The sequence below is a fragment of the Protopterus annectens genome, chromosome 16.part0 (assembly GCF_019279795.1).
Source record: "Protopterus annectens isolate FY-2018-M chromosome 16.part0, PAN1.0, whole genome shotgun sequence".
NCBI classification, from domain to species: domain Eukaryota; kingdom Metazoa; phylum Chordata; order Ceratodontiformes; family Protopteridae; genus Protopterus; species Protopterus annectens.
Window position 1 is genome coordinate 373,134,224 of NC_056750.1, and position 22,466 is coordinate 373,156,689.

The 22,466-nt window shown below is 34.7% G+C and overlaps 1 protein-coding gene across 4 annotated transcripts in view; it reads right to left on the bottom strand.

Moving 5' to 3' along the window:
* Positions 1 to 22,466, bottom strand: part of FUT7 (fucosyltransferase 7) — a 376,157-nt gene that overhangs the window by 22,036 nt on the left and 331,655 nt on the right. For all 4 annotated transcript variants that reach the window (XM_044058636.1, XM_044058634.1, XM_044058635.1 and 1 more), the window contains one exon: positions 6,297 to 6,603. The gene's annotated coding sequence lies outside the window, so the exon portion shown is untranslated. The remainder of the gene's footprint in view (positions 1 to 6,296; positions 6,604 to 22,466) is intronic.

Below are 22,466 nucleotides of genomic sequence, written 5' to 3' on the forward strand. Positions count from 1 at the left end.
TCAGTTATAAAATGGCTTCAAACAGTATACTTGTTCTCCATATATATCTCTTCAGCATATAGCAATAGTGCTGTAATTTGGCTCCATGGCAAAAGTCTGAAATGTACAAATGTGAGTCCCAGAAATGTAAGTACTAAAATATGACCACATTTAAAAAATCAAGTATCAAAACTTTCTGCAACCATGACATTTAGGGACTGTGCCACCTACTCCCCCTGCTACTGGTAGTAACTTAACTGAGAATATTAAATATTGTTTGATACACATTTGTTTTCAGTACTGACAGATACTAACTTTATTATCACTGAACCTTATAATAAGAATACCCCAATGCCTGGCAGTCTGGATTTAGTATACATCATTTACATTTATCACTTTTGTGATCTCAGATCTGGGAACTTGCATTTCCCAGATTTGCACACTCAAGCATCACCAAAGTAATTTATATAGAAGTTCTTGCTATATAGATTGTACACACACTTTATTCATACATTTGACAGTCAGACATTTTCGAAAGGATAAGATTGTTAATATTTGAAGCGGAGTTTCCTTAACTTCTGACACATGTGATTCTATGCAAGCAATTTATTCAGACTAAATCTCCTGAGTCATAGGCCTCCCAGAAAGCAGGTGCCTATGCTTGGAGAGGATTATTAACAAAGACTAAATGAAAGTAAACTAAATAACTGTCCAGAAACATCTCTATCTAGGAACTAGGAGTGCCTGTTGTCAAGCATGGAAATTACCTATTCCATGAAGGCTACACAGGTTAGATCTAAGGAAAAAAGATAGTAGGCAGATGAATAACTGGACATGCAGTTCTAAGACAGAAACATGCCTGATTCCAGAGGAGTGAAAGGGTTCAGCAATCTCATTGTGTTGGTCTCAAGCCTTCATCACACTCAGTTGTGAAGAAGCTGGTGAAGTGGCCCAGTCAGTCATAGTGGTACAACAGGTACCTTTACAGCCTGAAAGGTGAGAAGGTATCCCCCTTTGGATGTACTGTTTGACATGCTATCTGCTTCAGTCATTGGTACATCAAATCACATGGTACATACCTAAAGAAAAAAAAACACATTCAATTGTCCTCAACACATTTCTACTAAATACCACCTCCAGTATCACCTGGGAAAAAATCTTCCAGCCCAGTGGGAGCAATTCAGTAAAAAAAATGTACAAACTAAATAAATAAGTAAAACACATAAGTTATTAATATTTAGACTTAAGCAAGACATCTGAAAAGCTTCTGTACAAAAAAATAGAAACCAAAGTTAGCACTCCAAGGCAGGGCCAACAACAAATGTTTGTGCCTTGGTGGCACATTTCTGTCCTTTTTTGAGTGACTTCTGTACAAAAACTGGGCAAACTTCTCATAGCTAACTGAGAAATATAAGTTCATTGCCTGTTGGCTGCAAGTATAATGCATGTTCAGGTGGCAGTACTCCATAAGATTGGAGCCATGAGTAAAAATACAGGCATTCCATTCACAACAAAAACAAGTGAACAATAAGTGAATGAATTAGCAGAGAAGACATAGGTTCCAATCCCATTTGAGACATTTTAATCTAACTCAGTTACATATGTAGCTACTGCACTATTCATTTAGAAAGATTAAATGTGCTTTGACTGTGTCTGCAGTACTGTGAATAGTAGTATATCCATAATGGCATTACATAAGGCATGGGTTTCAGTCACATCAGAGGTACTTCTGCCTTAGTTAAGCTTATGTGTTCCATAATTGGTACTCCGCAATCTTATTTATTTGAAAGGAGTAATTGTGTGTGTAGCTACTGGAATTTGTGCATGTGTGTGTGTGTGTGTGTGTGTGTGTGTGTGTGTGTGTGTGTGTGTGTGTGTGTGTGTAAAGTGTTATATATAGAATTGTACAAGGCTTCATTTACTTTGTTGTTGCAGCTGGGCAACATAACAGGGATACCCTCAACCTGAGTTGGTAGAAGACAGGGACCCTTGAAATTTGAATCTTATATACCACACAGAGCCACAGGCATTGTTTTTAATTCAACTACTGCAAGTCCTTGGAACAGGGAAAACTCTGACTGCTCAGACTTCCCTGAAAGCAATGTCAAGACAGATCACAGGAGATTTCCCCTATGTTTTTCATTTCGTTCTCCTGTGAGTCACATTTTGTCAATTTGTGAATACTGAAACATGTAATTTAAAACAGAATAAAAACACAAACACATATCTATATATATCTATATAAAATGGTTACCATGCATTTTGTCACATGTTGCTTTGTTCGACAAATGCTAGGTGTGTCAAGGTGGTCAAATGTTCAGAAAGTTAAATGATATCTCAAAGTGCCATTTCTTCAAAAGTGGTGAGTGGGATTTGCATGGGGTTACAGTGTGTATGTGTTTGTTTGGGTGTTAGGGTTAGGGTAAGGCTTAGGTAAAGGTATAGGTTTTATATGTTTGTATGAGTCTGTGTATTTTAGGGTTAGGGTCTAGGTTAGGTAAGGGGCTAGATTTTATGTTTGTAGTGTGTGAGTGCATGCATGTGTGTGCCTTCTGGGGAAGGTTGGGTGCTGGGCTGGCAACCCGACACCATAAAACTCCACTGCCAATAATGAATGGACAGGTGATCTGCTGTGGTGACCCCTAACCAGGAAAAGCCGAAAGAAGAAGAAGACGTGTGTGTTAGCACATGTTTGTGTGCATGAGTGTGTCTTGTGTAGTGGCAGTGTTAAGGGTAGTTTTATTTTAAGGTACTGTGTGTGGTTAGGGTTCGGGTGGGGGACAGATTAGGGTTAGCGTGTATTACTGAGGTAATGCTGGGGGGTGTTACAAGTAGTCATAGATCTTGTTCCAACATATACATGCTGAACTGTGGTTTCAAGTCCCAGCCTTTCCAAACCTGACAATAATTTATCCAAAATAACCTTCTCCATTTTTTCTCCACAACAAGAAAGTAAACTTATGGGTCTACATGACTATAGGTTTTCCCTAGTTCCCTTTCCTTAAAGATGGGTTTTAACAAGCGCATGTCTCTGATCTTGAAGAATCTCTCTAGTCATTTGCTTTGAATGTCTCTTTCTTGCTTTTTTTAGTTTCTTTTACGCATTGTTAATGCTGAGAATGCTTGTATCCAGAATCCCAAAGTTGTCAACTCTAGTATCATGTTTAATAGGGGTTCAGTGATGTTTAGTGGCGGAGGACGCTTATTTCCTAAATAAGTTCTATTTGAGCTCAGCCTACTATAGTTCTTTCATCGGCCCAGTCATTAACAAATGTAATAACAGTTTTCAAAGCTACACCATTTGCACAAGTACAATCATCTTCAGTAAGTCTAGATTTACTATTGATAAATTAATTAAATTATCCAATTTTGCCATGAGGAAAAACAAGTCTCCAATGATATTAGGTTTTACATTTGCATGTAGACTGTACACCGGACAAGATACTTATGATTCTGCAAATTGTGAATGGTATACTCATTCAAAGAATCCATCCTCAGCTACAAGCAATAATTGTAAAGAACTTTCAAAGAAAAGAATAAAATAATTGCCCACAGAATTCAAATAGATTAAAATAATTAATAATTTAGATCAAATGGTGTGAAGAAGTCAAACAAACAAAATGCAAAGGAATATTAATAAGTACACTGAGCTAACCTTGTACAAGGGGAAGTAATTCATAAAGTAATCATTCTGACCAGCTATAGCAATTGTACCAGTCACACTAAAATGCTGGGCATCCTTTATGTCACATGCAAACATATGCAATAGCTACTGCTTAATAGTGCTCAGAGTCTCAACTCATTATAATAGTAAAAATCAGAGTTAAATAAAATATAGATAAAAAAATCTTTGTCTACCAAGCAATTGCAGAATAAATTATAAACCAGCACTGGATAGCTTCAGATAAACTCTGGAATGTTCTGTCTACAGTCTGTATGATTTTATAGCTGACTAAGCACCTTGGCATGGCTAGACTTTGCATGTCCACAATCTATCCCTTTTTTCCAACAAACTGTGGAAATCAGTGGTAAAAAATAAAATATAATAAAAATACATTTCTCCTACCAAGCAGTTGCACAATTAATTACAAACCAACACTGGGTGGTTTAAAGTAAGCCCTGGAGTGTCCTGTCTATGGTCTGTATGATTTTTTAACTGGGTAGGTATCCTGGGAGAAGTAGAGTTGCATGCTTACAGCCTATCCCTTTCTTCCTCAACCAGTGAAAATCAAAGGTAAAAAAATGAAATATAAATCAAAATAAATCTACTAAGCCCACTTTATTTTTCAATATTTAATTACCTCTGTTTTATGGCTCATCAGTAGAGCTGTATTTAAGTGAATTGTAACCATGAGAAAAGCCCCACTGGCCTCCCCTCCTCAACCAAGGTGACGACAACAACAAGGTATTTAGCCTAATTAAAGAGATATTATGTATTTGTCTAACAGCTCTTTGCAGTATCTGACTCTCCATATAAGGCAAGAGCTAAATGTATCTACATAATAGCCTGTTGCTGCTCTGTCAAACACTTTTCATAATGTGTAACAAAGAACTTTACTGGTTTCCTGTTACAGTTCCTGACACGTAGACACTGTCTAAATGATAAGGACGTGATCAGCCCTATAAAGACATGCCAATCAGTGCATGAAAGCAGTCTGTCTAATCAGTCTTAAACGTTATGGACCGAATAACAACTTTTACAGTGCCATTCCCTCCCCCAACCTTTGCACTTACAAGAATTGCAACACTGACTGATTGTCATTTATGTAGGTGCAATTTATTGCAGCTGCTTAAATGATTACATAACCCACTTCAAGGGAACAATTTGCAGCTCAGCTCTGCTACATTGAAAATTATGACCCCTAACAGCATGTGCTCAAAACAGCCACCTTCTAGTGGCAGGATTATAATCCTTGACTGAATCTAGTCCTATTTCTCTTCTTGGATTCTCTTGAAAAGGTATTCACCATGGAATTAAAAGTCTATATTGAGGCCTGCGGTTTGTTTAATGATCAGTAACATATACTTAGAAAGGCACATGGTGCTATAATTTGTCCTTCCTCCCTTCTCAAACAACATCTTCTGAGCAATGGAACAACAACGAATGTAGGTAACTTGATTAGATCAGTATCTCTGGATCTTTCAGATGTCTTTGGTTCAGTTCACCACTGGCAGATTTTAGCTGAGCTATTTATATATGAACTGAATACATCAAGAGTAAGACATTCATAACTAGACAGACAACCACTCTTTCCATGTTATTATAGAAAACAGCCACGCCCAACTATGACTTTTAAAATCTGGGGTATGACAAAATCCTGTCATTTGCCCTCTACTATCTGTTCTATTAGCCATGAGACTTGACAAAAATGACATGAATTGCAATTATAAAATAAATGATCAAACCATATAAAAACGATAGTAATTTATATGTTTGCTAGTGTGTACCTGACAAGATCAGACAAGCTTAGTCCATTGTCAAACTAATTGTAAAGAGAATATCTAGAAACTCCAGAGACATCATTGTATCACCTCACTGATCTGTGATCCCCTGAAAAGGTTCAAGAGCAATACTTCATTACAAGAAAAATGACAGGTTAGAGAACTTGAACTATGCAGAAAGGTGTCAAGAGTTACTTCATTACAAGAAAGATGACTGGGTTAGAGAACTTGAACTATGCAGAAAGGTGTCAAGAGTTACTTCATTACAAGAAAAATGACTGGGTTAGAGAACTTGAACTATGCAGAAAGACGTCAAGTTGTCATTATATTCTGTTTCTTTCAGGTTACTAATAGGGCAGTACTACTTATTTTATTCAATTAGAAAGTCTGTGCCTGGAATGTACTACCAGAGGAGGTAACACTAGGTGAAAGACCCTAACACTAAAAATTTAAATCGGACTAAAAAAAGGTGACAACTGCATTATACAGTGCCTTTCAAGACTGGGGTATAAGGACCCCTTACATTCAAAAGAAGTCAGTAAGTAACTTCCTTCAAACAAATCTTGATATATGGATCGCAAGTAGAAAATACCCATGTGGGGGTACATGACATTTCTTGAAAGCTATTAGGTCATAACCTTGGCAATGACCTATAATCCTGTGTCTTTGTGTCGTTGCACCTCTGCAAACATGTACTTGCATCCTGTGCATTTAGACAAGCAGCATTAACTAAATAACTGTTTACATAATTATTATCTACCTTGCATTCTGTATTATTTAAGCTGTATTGTATTTTGCTGGTTGTTTAGGATTGAATTATTTCTCTCTAGCTGAGACTTTCATTATTTATCAATTATGTTAAGCAGACATCTCACCCAGGTCTTGACAAAGAATTCGGGTAGGCTCTCTCTGCCCTTCTTTTCCATGGTTACACTGCATTTTCTTCTCTTACAGTTTCTGAACAACCTGATTGCTCATTTTTCTATGAAAAATATACCCATCATCATCTCTTATTGTAGAGAATGAGCCAGCAGAGATTTTCAAAAGATTCTGCTTCCATCCTTAGCAACTCTGCGAGAAGGTGTCAGGGGAAAAGATTCCATTTGGTGCCCACAGTCAGCAAAATTATTTCTGTGTCCGGGCTGGAAGACACCTTAATAAAAAATGCCCGTGGTCTGCTGTCTGTGGAAAGAAGAAATAAAATAAGTCAGCAATCTGAAAATATGAATCAGGATCTTTAATTCACTCTTTAGACTAGTCCATTCCATGAGACACTGCTTTATACAATTAAAGCACTAGTCCACTTATTTGAAAACATAAAAAGAAAGAAAGACACAATGCAGTTTTTGCTTCTGGTGTTACAGTAAAACTGCAATCAAATTTCTAGATATAAAAACATAATACCTTCTGAAAAGTAGCCAGGAATGGTATTATATGTACTTATTGTTATCAAATCCAAAAGCACAGTTTATGTTCTACAAAATATAGCATCATGTGACCATACTGAAATAAAACTGCTTCATCTTTTTTCATCAGTATCCTAAAAGGGGATCACCTGCTCAAAGAAGCCTAGATGCAGGGCTTATTTCCATTTGTCTGTGATGCCTTGATGCTGAGATTTAGGCACAGTGCTGTAATATTTGCCTTTAAATTCATCTTTTCTTAACACAGCTTTTCTGTTCTTGTTAATGCTGTGTATCTATATTCACAGACACAATAAACCTTGTGTACTAATGAGACACAAAGATTCCATATCACAGACCATTTGGAGTTCACTACCAGGTGGTCAAACAATAATATATAGCTTAAAAATATCACTTCTTCTGGCCCTCTGTTGTGATTTTTGCATGGTATATGTATAGTTTTTAAAACTGTCTAGATAGCTGCCAGAATGTTAAAAGATTTATACTTGACCAAATCAGATCTCACTGAGCGAGGTGGTTGTGTTTTGTCCCTGTCCTCAGGTGCATCACCCTAAGACTTGATTACATTAAGTCTGGGGTTCAGGAAGGAATTTACTCCATCTGTGCTAGGATGTAGAGGTATTCATGGCTCAGCTGGAGTGATTTTCTCACGTCAGATGTGCTTAATCACATACAGAGTACTCACATTTTTACACCATGATTGAATTACTGAAAAACAAAACCACTTTGTGAGTGCCTGTCTTTCAAGTGCTGTTGGCTTGAATGGGACAAGGCAGCCACATAGGTACCAGTGCAGGCATGATTAAGCCCACAGCAAGATTAGTACTGCTAGCATTAATGAGATAAACATGGCTATCTTATATAGTCAGCTGTCAGAGGAAGTACCTCAACACACCTATCCCTAAATGAGCTGATACAAACACCTGCAGCTCTGTAGGGAAATACATTTTAAAGACTGCTAGGGCCTATAGTTTATATCAAATTCTGTGTTACTAGCATTCCCTGAATTGGGACCAGAAGCTGCACTCTTTGGTTCAAAGAAGTCTCCAAAACATTATGATCCACCCTTACTGGTTTACCTTCCACTATGATTCACTTACTCACTCATCATAACTGCAAAAATGTTGCTAGTTCTTGCACCAATTCACAAAGTCTACTAAACTCAGTCTTGGAATCTATATACTTGATCTGGCAATGGTAATAGTAACTGATATACTTTCTTTGTTCCCCAAAGATCATTTAAACAACTGCACATTGCTCAACTTGTTTTTCACAAATTCAAGACAGTTAAAACCTTACTCACCTTCCAACATTCTGCACAGCCTCAAACTGTGTCCTTTTTCCTTTTCTTCCAGTACAACCAATTTTGCTCAGTATAACTAATTTGATTATTTAATTCCACCATCTTACTTTGTGCTTCTGATATTTGTTACTCTAAATTCCAGTGTTATCAAAACCATAATTATTCAATAAAATAAGGTTAATAGCTGCCACTCTTCAATTTTTCTGAAGTATTTAAAGAAGAAAAGAGACTCCAGCAGCTGAGGGTGGGTGGGATATTGTTCAAACAACTGTGGTCACCAATGGCATGAAAACAAATGATGCAAAAAAAAAAGACGAAAATTAACAAAACCTTGCTAAATACAAGAGGGTTAAGCATAATGTAACTAGTTTCAAAGCCTTTCTTGCACTAAATATATAAGTATTTGTATAAGAACTCCAATATGGCTTAAGGACATTAACTCATTACTAAATTCATAGGAGTTTACATTTCATTGCAGTGCACCAAATAGAAAATATGTTGAGATTATTTAAAACCAAAACTTATGAGGAAAAATCTCACCCTTGGAGCTATTACATATAAAATTTGTAACAGATAAATCTGAATTCATCATCAACAAGTTTTAAGGAGTCCTTCCATCACTGCTACAGAGTAGCAGTACTACATTAGTAAACTAGTACAACTACAAAAAGGAGGAACTAATAGAATTCTCATGGGAGGTCCAGTCAGGCAAACACAGACATAGAAAATTACTATAATAATAACATCAAAATATCCCAAATATTATTCGAAGTATTGGTCAAAATTATTTAGAACAAGTTGTTCACTGTCCAGGGAGGGTAATATAACAAATATTGCTTCTAATTCCTCTCATCACAGCTTTCAATTATTTACTACTAAACAATGACTATACTATTATTTTATTAAACCCAAGAACTGGTATTCACATGTAAGAAATTATTTCCTCCTTTCTTGACTATACTATGGATAATCACTTGATGACAAAAATACTCTTTGCTTGCAAGGGTTAGGGCATAATGTTAAATTACATTTATACTGCATTCATATATTACACCAGAGGGAGCTTACAGTAACACAGGCACACTATTAAATATTGCCTCCATGAATGCATGCTAGCTATTTATCAATACACAGGTATTCAAATAGTAAACCTTTGCAACAGAGCTGCAAACTCAGTATAATATACATCAGGAATAAAAAGGTATCTCTGCAGGGCAAGATTACTGGGAGAGGAGAGAGACAGTGGTATGCAGCAAATAATGACAATGATTCACTAAATGTGCTCTGGGGTAAATGTGAAGAGTTCACTCTACTAATGGCCTTCTGGCATACCTCTTAACCTCTTAGAGCAAAATATCTGGACAAAGCCTAAAATGATGGGGGGACAAATATGGACAGATTTTAAATATTGCTCTTACAAACTTAAAAGGTTGATAGAATAATAGGTTTTACACTAGCATGAATTTTCTGAAGGATGTGGAGTCTTGGAGTCAAATGTTTGTCATTATTTAATGATTTCAATCCTCAGCTATTTGCTAGAAAGGTACAGATTTTTGGTGGAACACATCAAAAATATGAGGCAAAAATCTAGACATTCTGCGAAAATCTGTACAGTTGAGAGGTATGCATTCTGGCTCTTTTTTCATGATCTATCACTTTTGTGAAAGTTTTCATTGTGAAAACACCATAGCAGTGTTCCTTTTATTAAATCATGCAGTCTCTGATGTCCATACAGAGGATTAAAAAAGCATAAGTCATATGGCTATGTTCTTTGTGCAAATGAGAAAGGCATACTAATTTTCAGTTATTATTCTAATTTACAAGGTTGCCCATAATGCAGCAGTACAAAAGCTGTAGCTGCTGTGAAGCATAACAAAACATTTTCATGTTGTACTTTATCTGTTTCACTCTGCTGGTTTTGAACAACCTTAACAAATTTGAAACCACCATACAGAATCCTTCATTAATGGATGTTTCCAAGAAATTTCAAACCAAGCTGGGCAGCAATCTTTGTTCTCACAGGTATGGGCGAACAAAATAATAGATAAAAATTGACAGTCTAGTTGAACAGATCAATGCTGTTCATACTCTCATATCAGATGCTACACTTATTGATGTTAAGATAAATTCTCAGCTGGACTATTAACATTGTCTCTAAAGTCTCACTCCAATTAACTGGTGTTTCTAAATAATGAAAAAATGCAAAGTAATGTAAAGGTGCTTCAGAAACCATCTGGTTTGTTAAAGAAAAACAGTTTAGACATGAAGCTCAGTCCAAAAAAAAAAAAAAAAGAATTCTAAAGAATGCGGCAATTCTAAAGTACTTTTGAAATCAGTTTATTCAATGTTTTCTGCCATTTTGAACACCAGTGGTGGATATTGCTACTCAGATTCAAACCCATATTGATGTACAAGTTTCATTCAGTCTGTTCAGATCATCCAGAGACAGTAATTTTACAATTACTGATGTTGTGGGACTGCAAATGTCAGCCTGCAGGAAATTATTAAGAGATATTTTTACAGAAATGTAAAAATAAGCAGGTTAGTGGGTACATAATTAAGTAATACACCTTCCACAGAAATAGTAAAACAAGAGCACAGTTTATATTAATTCAACATGATTTTTGGCTGAAAAAATCAAATCATTTTTTTCATTACTCTGCAAGGTTGATAGTTCTTCATTATAACATGAGGTTAAATGTGTATCTTTTTAAAGAGTCTTAAATAGAAAACAATACATTTGTTAACTTAAATTCTTGTGACTTGAATCCCTTTATGGTCATTTTTGATAATTGCCTTTCCTGTTTTTTTTTTATGTTAATTTGTGGTGTATTATTAATAACTTTTTAAATATTTTGTTTTGAATACTAACAACACATATATAGATGTTTCAGTGATATTTTCCTTTGTCTGGATTTTTTAATGGATTTTGTTTATTTATTATTTACTAACATTTATAGGCCACGGTGGTGCAGCGGTTAGTGTTGTCGCCTCACAGCAAGAGGTTCTCCCATTCAATTCCCGGCTGGAGCGCCTTCTGTGTGGAGTCTGCATGTCCTCCCCACGGTCGAGTGACATCTAAAGACATGCAGGTAGGTGCGTGCATAAATGAGTATGCCTTCTTTGAAGGTTGGGCGTCAGGCTGGCAACTCGCCATCATAAAAATCCACTGCCAATAATTAGCGGACCAGAGTTCTGCTGTGGCAACTCCTAACCGGGAAAAGCTGAAAGACTCAGTCATTATTTACTGACATTTGTTCACCGTAAAAGTCCGACCAGATAATTGTATCCATTTTCAGCAGAGGCCCAGGGAGAAAAGTTCCACAAATAAAAGAACAGAAAATAAATTATATAGGTGAAAACTGACATCATATTACAATATATGTTAAATACATAATTACAAGTATTAATATATAAATGCTATGTAGAATAGTACACATATACCATCATTGAAATAAGATAAATATAAGAATTTAAGCACCCTTGCAGGACTTCAAGGTAGGGCAATGCCTGGAAAATGATGATGGTAGTTTTGGTTTTAAATTATAGATTTATTAGTTGTTTATTGGTGGTGGTGCTGCGATAGCGTTGTTGCCTCACAGCAAAACATTGTGCCGTTCGATTCTCAGCTAGAACATCTTCTGTGTGGAGACATGCGTGAATGGGCGTACCTTTGTTGAAGGTTGTGCATCAGGGCTGGCAAACTCGGCACGTAAAAATTCTACTGCCAATCATTAGCGGACCGGAGTTCCGCTGTGGTGACCCCTAACCAGGAAAAGCCAAAAGACACAAACAAATTAGTTGTTTATTTATTTATCTTGATTTATTCATTGGTCTACACCAGCAAAAACTATACCAATAAAACAATTAAAATTTTTCTCTAAGCTGTTTTGAAGCAGGAAACTGATAAGTAAACAGTTTTCATCTAGTCTGTCTAGTATAATAGCTTAGTCTTCTGCATTAAGTATCCTATTTACATCTAGTATTTATGACTCATTTAAAAGGCTATAACATTCTGAGCAGCCAATTATACACGTTAGGTATGTAATGTAAGTGTCAGGCTATGTATATAATATAAACACAATTTGTTTTTTAGGCTTCACTGAGCAAGTGAGTAAATTATTTCTTTTTTGTATTTGGTTACTTATCTGAAACAATCTTGTCTGGGCTTGTTTAACCTATAATTTTCACTGTTTGTTGTTAGAAAGGGATAGATTTTTTTTTAGACAGGCAAACTCTATCCATCCCAAGGGGAGTCAGCTATAAATTCACAAAGACTGCAGAGAGGACAATCCAGACCTTATCAGAAACAATCCTGTATTGGTTTGTGATTTTTTTTTAATTTAGTGTTACAACATGGTACGACTGTGAGCAAAAATGAAAGCAAATCCAGCTTTTGTCTGACTGACACCACTTGTACAGTAATTAAGAAAAATGATATATCCTACTCATGCTAAAGGCGTTTCAAGTCAAGGTAAAGCAAAACAGTAAAAAATCCTGACCTGTGTACACTAGGATCTGATGAAGGTGAAGTCTCGCCAAAAGCACTTATCATTGTACTCAGGCCTTTTGTTTTTGTTTTCTTGAACAAAGTACGTTTTATTTTTAATGTTGCAGTTGCTTTTCTACATAGCCTCAGCCGTGGTGTCATTTCATGATTTTTTACTGTTCCACTTGTACAGTAGGTCAGAGTGATAACTTTACTGTATATAATTTAATGTTTAGTTTTATATTGTTTGTGTGATTTTTCTTACACAAATTGACTTAAAATCTCTTTGACTTCTGTGGTAACTGATTTTGATTATCCTTTTCTTTTAGAAGTCTTGATTTGTTTATAGATGAAAATGGCTTTCTTAAATGAATATGCCATTAATGATTTACTGAAGGACAAGTATCTTGTACACTGTAGTAAATGCAATGTATATTTAAAGGTAACACCTGTGTCCCCCATGTCAAAAGATGCAGGATTTGCTTACCATTATTAATAGTAAATCTAGATTTATTGATGATGAATGCATGCGTGCAAATGGTACAGCTTGAAGAACTGTTCTTACATATATATTAATACTGGGCTGATGAGATAAATAATATTATGCAAAGTACAAATAAAACACATTTAGGAAAAGCAGTGTCTTTTGTCAGTAAGATCACTTAACTTGTTTAACATGATGCTACCAATGATAAGTTTGGAATTCATGATACAAGTATTCAGCAGTCAATTCAGAACATGTATAAGAAAATAAAACAAAAAAGAAACAAAGAAAGGAAAAAAGTTCACAGCATGCTCTAGGGACCTAAACCTTGTCACCACAATAAATAGAACATGCTGGAGGGATATATTCCTGTCCCAGAGACTTCCCATACTCTGGAACAAGCTACCCATCTATGTCGAGCAAAGTTCCTCATTAGCACTCTTCAAGAAAAATCTTGATGAGTAGATAGGAAACAGGAAATACACCCTGGGGATCACTTCTGTGGCTCTGCTCAACAGGGGCACAGAAAAATAACTTTCTTGGGTGGCGTAAGCCAGGGAACCTTGTTGGCTAGGCTTACTTAGGCCCTTGGGCCAATAGCCTAGTACCTACCTATAAACCTATGAAGAAAAAGAAACTAACTGATGTCTATAATACAATGAGAATACAAAGTAAAAAGAGCATTGCTTCATGATATAACACACAGATTACAGGGAATTATAACATTGTTTTATCAGAAAACCCTCAATCAACAGAAAAGGACTTCATTTTTTTTTCAAAATACAAGGTAAGAAAAAAAGGTAAGTGGCAGGAGGAAAGGAAGAAATCAAAACTGAACATGGAAGACTGAAGAACATTACTGCTAGAAAAATAAGGAGAAAGACAGCTGTTGACAAAATGGTTCAAGTTGTGGATGTACAACACCAGCTGAATAAGAATTGTATATTTGCAAATGTAATAAGCAATGAAAGCAACAGGATTAATAAGACTAACGGTGATGAAGATCATTCCTATGTAACAATTGATGGATTAGATACCAACAAACTAGTAAGTGGAGATTCTTCAGATCTGGTCAGAAGTGATATACTGGTTATAGGAGATTCAGTTATTACAGGAATGGATACTTAAACTCAAACCAGCGAGCAATAAACTGAAATTAATCCAAACGAAAATTAAAAATCCGGTTTTATTAGAGCTTTCGGCGAGGTCAGTGCCTCCCCTTCTTCAGATAACAAACAAACAAATTAACGACTAATTTATACAGTGTTTTAATACCATTATTCAATTATCTTATTAAGCCTTATGCTTTCTTAAAAGAGACTATACTTGTAAACCGGTTCTTATGTTCCGTGGGCTAACCACCACGAAATACTTACACACTTGAGACCATAAACCACATATATTTTAAAATAAATTAATATAAGCATTATTAAACCCTAAAATATACAAAAAACATATACTATATTATATAAAATATATAAAATGTGTTATCCAATTTCTGACATTAAAAACAAAATACATTTACTACAGCTTATTATAACACTAAACAACCATGAATATAAGTCAAAATATGACTAATTCTTAAACATACGAATTAAGACTAACTTAAATCATACAGCTAATAATTAAACCCTAAGCTATTCTAGCATTCTATAAATGCATATTAAATTGAGAACTTCTATTCATGGTTGTTTAGTGTTATAATAAGCTGTAGTAAATGTATTTCATTTTTAATGTCAGAAATTGGATAACACATTTTATATTTTATATTTTATATAATATAGTAGTATAGTATATGTTTTTTGTATATTTTAGGGTTTAATAATGCTTATATTAATTTATTTTAAAATATATTCTCAAGTGTGTAAGTATTATTAATTTGTTTGTTGTCTGAAGGGGATGTTGCTCAAGTACTATGGCGAGTGAAACTTAAGCTAATTCACAAGTGTTGTTTTCACAAGATGATCTTGGGATTTCGAATTAGGCTGGGTCTCCGGAGGCGAATGCCATTGGAAATTTAACGGCTTTGGTGCAGTTGCTGCTAGGTCGTGCTGACATTTTAACCCAGCGAATGGATCTTTATGTGCAAAGTGGTGACAATAATTTACAAGGAAGACCGGTTTGACTTGATGCTAATTGGAGGAATTCTTCTGGACATGTGCAACTGTCAGTGACTGACCAGAATATTATCCGCCCTAATGAAAATCAACATATTCTTACTCCCGCACCATATCAGCATAAGAGCCAGGCCCGCAATAATAACACGCAACTTGGAGAAGTGTGTTCTTTTCCTACTATGGCTAGCTTTCTGAGCAATAATAATTTTTTGGGCCCGGAATAGGTGCTGGAGCTTCACATGAACAGAATCAGATGGTGAGTACCATTACAACTTGAATGAATGACTTTGACCATGAACTGTTTAAATGTAAGAAGCTACAGCATGAAATTGCATACCTACAAGAATGTATAGATAAAAAGATCATTCCTAAGGGGTTGCGCCAGTGGCGTTACCCTGTAGGTCTAGTTGAAAACTCTGTTTTTCATCGGGAACTTTTGTCTTTATTTGACAAACAAGGGTTTGAGTTCCTACAGTCATTGATAAATTATTATAAAGCTGAAACCAATAATTTGAAGAGTGAACTTGAACTATTAGAGCATGCTATAAAGACTGATAATGAATTCATACAATACAAGTATGAATATGCTAGAATTTTTTCTAGCATTGAAGCTACCATGGCTAAATTGCTGGTGACAAAAAAGAAAAAGATAGCTAGAGACTTGCAAGAGTATACTAATAATAAGGTGTATCCACGTCTGTCTTATAACATACAAAATGCTGCTAGTCAGCAAGCCAACTTGGACACTGACGATGAGGCTATTGGGGAGGGACTGAATAGTTCTATGCAAGGTGAAACTACAACCCACACTGCAGAAGCACAACCCTTACGGCATAGCGAAAGACTTAACAACAATGACAATAATGCCCACAATAATAGATCATTACAAAATCAAGATGCCAACAATAGTGACAATCAGAATAATAGAGCTAACCACCAGGGTTTTCAGAGAAACCACAATGGTCAGCACAACAATCACAATGTGAACAAGAATCAAGGGCAGAGGAGGAACCGCCAAAATCAACGGAGGAGATGACAAGATACCTGCTACATGAACAGCAGATACTAACAAGTTCCGAAGGGGACTTTAAGATATTTAATTACACAGTCATAACTATTACACAGGATATGGTAGACTTTTTTTCCAAAGGGCTTTCATTTGTTCCTGATAGAAGGATGGATATTGTGAAAACCATTTTTGATCCAAAACTTTTTGTGCGCAAACTGAGGGTCTCAAGTATTTTTAACCCACCTTTGCATGCATCTTTAAGCAATTTTGAGAAAATATGCGAAATCGACCTAAGAGCAATTGTAAATGAAACGCATTCTAGAAACAATAATAAGATTAATATCACTAAAAATGAATGGGAATTTTTTGATTTATTGAATGAATGCAACATTAGGGTAATGAAACCTGATAAAGGGGGAGGGTTGGTTTTCATGGACCGGAATGAATACAGTAAAAGTATGGATAAGCACCTAACTACTAAAGCATATATGCAAGTTAGTATTAATGAAGTTAAAATGGCTTATAAGAAAATTAGAGGCATTTTAGATGATTTATTTTTAGAAGATGTTACTGACATTGAGGTACATCAGTATCTAACCATGGTTGCCCCTAGGATACCAGCCCTTTTTGGCTCACCCAAAATTCATAAAAGATGTGTTGACCCCCCGTTTAGACCTATTGTAGATGGAAGAGGGTCTGTGACTTATGCTTATGCTAAGTTTATAGATAATATATTGAAGCCCTTGGTGGCACAAGAGTCCCAAATTTGTAGAGACTCGTGGAGTTTCTTAGAAAATATAAGCAAGATAAAATATCATGAGAATTATAGTTTTCTCACAATCAATGTAAAAGACCTATATACTGTAATCCCCCAAGAATTGGGACTTGAATGGATTAGAGAATTTATGACAGCTAGACAAGTGGATAAGAAAACTATATACTTAGTAGAAATCTTACTAGAAATTGTGTTGACCAACAATTTTATGATATTCGATGGACAGCTCTACCTACAGAATACTGGAGTAGCAATGGGGTCTCCCTGTGGGGGGAGTTTTGCCAATTGTATTATGGTCCACTAGGAAAAAAACTTATTATTTACAAATAGTTTATTTCAAGAAAATGTCTTCTGGTACACTAGATACCAGGATGACGTTTTCTTGATTTGGAAAGGGGAAAAAACATTGGTTCCAGCTTTCATTAATAATATTACTGGAATGACCAATTTCTTAGAATTTACCTATACTTTAGAGGACAAGAGTATTAACTTTTTGGACATTAATATAGTGAAGGATACAACCAACCTTAGATTCAAAAGTACAATTTACAGCAAACCATCTTATTCTAATGCTTTTTTGCATTTCACCAGCAGCCAACCTTACCATCAAAAGAGAGCGGTGGTGAAAGGACAGATGGTAAGGGCGGCTAGAATGGTATCTGATGAAATGGATTTTATCAGTGAATGTGAATTTTTGAAAACTATGTTTATTAATAGAGGGTACCCACAAAGCATGGTGGATAATATTACTTTTGAGTTTAGTTCTAAGAGAAATATGGGATATTTTAAACCTCTATTACAGTACAACTCAGTTCGAAATGTAGAACTTATAGTGAACCAATATAATACAGTTATATATAATAAAAAGCATGACATAATGACCAGTTTCCTTTGTACATATTCTCTTGATTATATTAGAATAAAGGAAATATTGAATAAAAATTGGGCCATCATAACAGAAGATAGCAGCCTGTTGAAAGTATTAGGAGATAAATCTAGTATTACATATAGAAAAGGCCCAAATTTAAAAGTATTACTCGAAAGAAAAATAAATCAAGTAAGGATTTGTGGAATGTACAAGTGTGGGTCGTGTCAGCAATGTAAATTTATACGACAGATAATAAAGTCATCATTAAGGAGAGGTTGTACCATGTTAATGGTAAATTTAATTGTGAAACCAGAGGAGTTGTGTATACAGCCTGCTGTGACCAATGTTCTGCGTATTACATTGGCAAAACGGAGAGAAAGATCAAGCAGCATATATATGAACATCAGTATGCTATTAATAAAAGGGATACAACTAGTGCATTAGCTAAGCATATTATGGAGTATCCTGATCATAGATTTAAATTCATAATATTGCAACAATGTCAAAGAGATGTAAGAGGGAGGCCATGGCAATTACAACTTGAGGTAGACGAAATTATGTGGCAAATTAGGACAGCAGCCCATATTCCACCAGGGCTCAACGAATGTGTTTCTATCAAAAGTATTTTGAAACTATTAGGCCTGCATAGGTAAATAAAATATTCTATAAAATATAAGATAAAAACAAAAATAAAATTGATTTAGTCTCAAAAGTAACTGCTTGAATGCTCACTAACAAAAAGAACGGATGTTTTCAATAAGCATAATAAAGGGATTCGTAGGTTTGATGTTTATTTATAACTAAACAAAGTTCTCAATTTAATATGCATTTATATTATGCTAGACTAGATTAGGGTTTAATTATTAGCTGTATGATTTAAGTTAGTCTTAATTCGTATGTTTAAGAGTTAGTCATATTTTGATTTCTATTCGTGGTTGTTTAGTGTTATAATAAGCTGTAGTAAATGTATTTCATTTTTTAATGTCAGAAATTGGATAACACATTTTATATTTTATATTTTATATAATATAGTATATGTTTTATGTATATTTTAGGGTTTAATAATGCTTATATTAATTTATTTTAAAATATATGTGGTTTATGGTCTCAAGTGTGTAAGTATTCCATGGTGGTTAGCCCACGGAATATAAGAACCGTTTTACAAGTATAGTCTCTTTTAAGAAAGCATAAGGCTTAATAAGATAATTGAATAATGGTATTAAAACACTGTATAAATTAGTCGTTAATTTGTTTGTTTGTTGTCTGAAGAAGGGGAGGTACTGACCTCGCCGAAAGCGCTAATAAAACTGGATATTTAATTTTTGTTTGGATTAATTTCAGTTTATTGCTCGCTGGTTTGAGTTTAATAGTTTGCTGTCTTTTTGTGAGGAATGGATACTTACCTTTGCTGAGAAAATAATGAACATTGACTAGTGTTATGCTTGCCAGAAGCAAATTGCAGCATGTGAGTAAGGCCTTAGAATTCATTTATTCCTTAATGTAAGTATGTATGGAGCTGTTTTTATTCATGTTGGTAGAAATTATCTCATCTGCAAAGACTCCCTGACTCTTAGTAAGGAACTTACAGCCCTCTTAGATAGTATAGCCTGGACAGCTGTTAGGGCATATTTTTCATGCATCACATAAAGAAAAAAAAGACACGACACGATGAATCAAAAAGTTTGAAGATAAATACCTACATGAAAAATTGGCCCATTTTAAAAAATGGAAATGTGCATTGCATCCAAGCCTAATTTCAGGCACATGTGTTTAGACTGGATGCTGTGTACTTGTTAAGACAAAGGAAGATATTTTTTTTCAGCAGATATTTTGCAATAGTTCACAAATACAAGACATGATTTTTCCCAAGGAAAAAAATGTAACACTTCACAAGCAAAATTTGATGTGCCTCGTTGAAAAAAGGCATATGTGCCCAGTCAGACTTTCTTAGTAAACAAATGTAAATAATTACATAAATAAATAACATAAATATGTATCTCTGTTGGTTGTTAATGCTAGAACCATTAGTAATAAAGTTTTTTATTGGAAAATGTGTTGCTTTCTCACAAGATTGCTGTTACTGTTTGTGTTCTATGATTAAAGAACAATGACTGAAAACCAGTTATGTCAGGATACAATTGTTTCTTCTGTAGCAGATGTTCTAATAAAAAAATCAGATGCAGGTCTTATGATAGGGATTAAAGATTGTTATGAGATCTGCGATTATTACAAGTTCAATGATAACACCAATACTGTAGATTCTGTAACTGTGACAATAAAGACAACCCTTGGACATATAACTATTGTTGGAGTATACAGACCATCAAAGTCAAGGCTAATGACCTAGAAGAATTCATAAAATTTCTTGTATGAAGCACAGGACAGAAAAAATAATAATGGCTAGGAACTTCAGTTTACCAGAAAGAGACTGTAATGCTATTAATTTAACAACAGTAGTAAGGAAATTATTTACAATGTATGTTCAGGAACAAAAGTTGCTTCAGATTGTAAAAATCCTACCAGGGAATGGAACTTAGTAGACACTGTTTGTATTCCTTAGGAAATGACTATAACTTCATAACAATTTTTACCACAATTAATGTGAAATAATCTTGCAGTTATAAAGGTTAAATTGTTTCTAGATAATTCTACAAAAACAAAATCTAAACCACTGCACAGAAGAAAAAACTCAGAAGGAATATGACAAGTTTAGAAATTAAATTTGTTTGAATGCAAAAAATAAAATAATAAATGTTTAACATCAGTATCTAGGCACACAATGTCAGGAGGATATATTTCCATAAGAGCAAGATACTTGATAAAGGTGAGAGACAAAAAATATATGAAATGGAAAGAGTTTGAACTATAATTTTGAAAATTTAAATAAAGAAGCTGGATAGACAGAGTAAACATTGTTTGAGTCAACATCAAGTAAATTTTGAAGAAAATGTATATAAAAATATTGAGCATAATAGGAAAACATTTTATAGATGCATAAGATGTGGTAGGAGTAAAAACATACAAATTGATAAACTGTGTGTGGATGCTAACATTTAGTCTCAAGTACAACAGATTATAGATATATTTATACAGTCTTATACAAAACAGTTTGGCTCCACAAAGAGGATAATAACTTGTCCTAGTAACATCCAGGTAACCTCAGATACTAAATCAAATTAGATTTTATTGAAAAAGAACTATAGAAACTTGACCCAAACAAAGCACAGACAGGAGACAGAATTAGCAGTAATGGCCTGAGAACACTTCAGTATGAACTTACAGTATGATTATATCTGTTATTCATTAGGTCATTTAATTATAGAGGGTTTCATCAAGACTGAAGACATGCATTTGTTAAACATATCTTTATGGGAAAGGAGAGGCCGACTCATAAGTTTACTTTCATGTTGTGGAAAAATAATGGAGAAGGTTATTTGGATAAATTATTGTCAGACTTGGAAAGGGTATGACTTGAAACCATATATCAACATGCATATGTTGAAAATAGATCTATAACCACCTGCAACATGATGTCCTATAACAATATAATAACAGCTATACATGAGAAACTGTGGTGTGATATCATTTATATAGACTTAACTTCAGCATTTGAAATGGTCATATACAAAATACTGATCAATAAATTAGAACAACTGGATATTGATGTACTCTCTATAATATGGTTAGCTGCTTGGCTTACAAGTAGGACATGGCACATATCATACAGCAATCGAACAGGTGAAATTCTAACTTAAAGTCAAGGTATCCAACAGGGTTTTGTCATAGTTCCATACTTGTTTAGGTTGTATCTTTCAAATCCATTTTTTTTCATCTGATGTGCTCTACAGTTTGCATGCAGATGACTTAAAAATGGGTAAACTGATTACATATGTTAGAGATAGGGCACATCTGCAAAATAACCTGACTAAATTGACCATTTAGGCAGAGAAGAAGAATATGCTGAGTAATACATCCAAAACTAAGCATACAGGATTTTGGAGACATACACTGAAAGGTGAGTATTTAATACAGCAAACAGTGATTGAAACTGTAGATTTATTTGAGGACATGGGTATATTGGTAGATCCAGTTTTATATTTTTCCAATCATATCAACCAATTGGTAAATTGTAGTTATAGAACTATAGGTTATATAAAAACATTTATAAAGTCTAAGAAATCACAAATGATGAAACCATTGTTTGTTACTTACATTAGACCCAAGCTTGAGTATAGAACAGCAATATGGAAACCGTCTAAGAAAACAAGCATGAGTAAATTAGAAAGGGTGCAACAGAAATATGCCAAGAGCGTCTATGGATGTAAAACGTTATTATTATGAAGGAGTCAAATATCTGAAGTTGCAGAGTATCTCATTAGGAATTTAAGGGGAGATCTGATTCAGGTATATGGGGCACTTAGAAACAACTACCTCTGGGAATGTTTGGGGTATCACAAAGTAGTAAAGAATCATCAGACAACCTAGGTAGAAGATTATATAGCAATGGGTGGTGTAGTAGTTGGTTCTCTGACAGAGTAGATGATGTATTAAATAGATTACCACATTTAATTAAAGC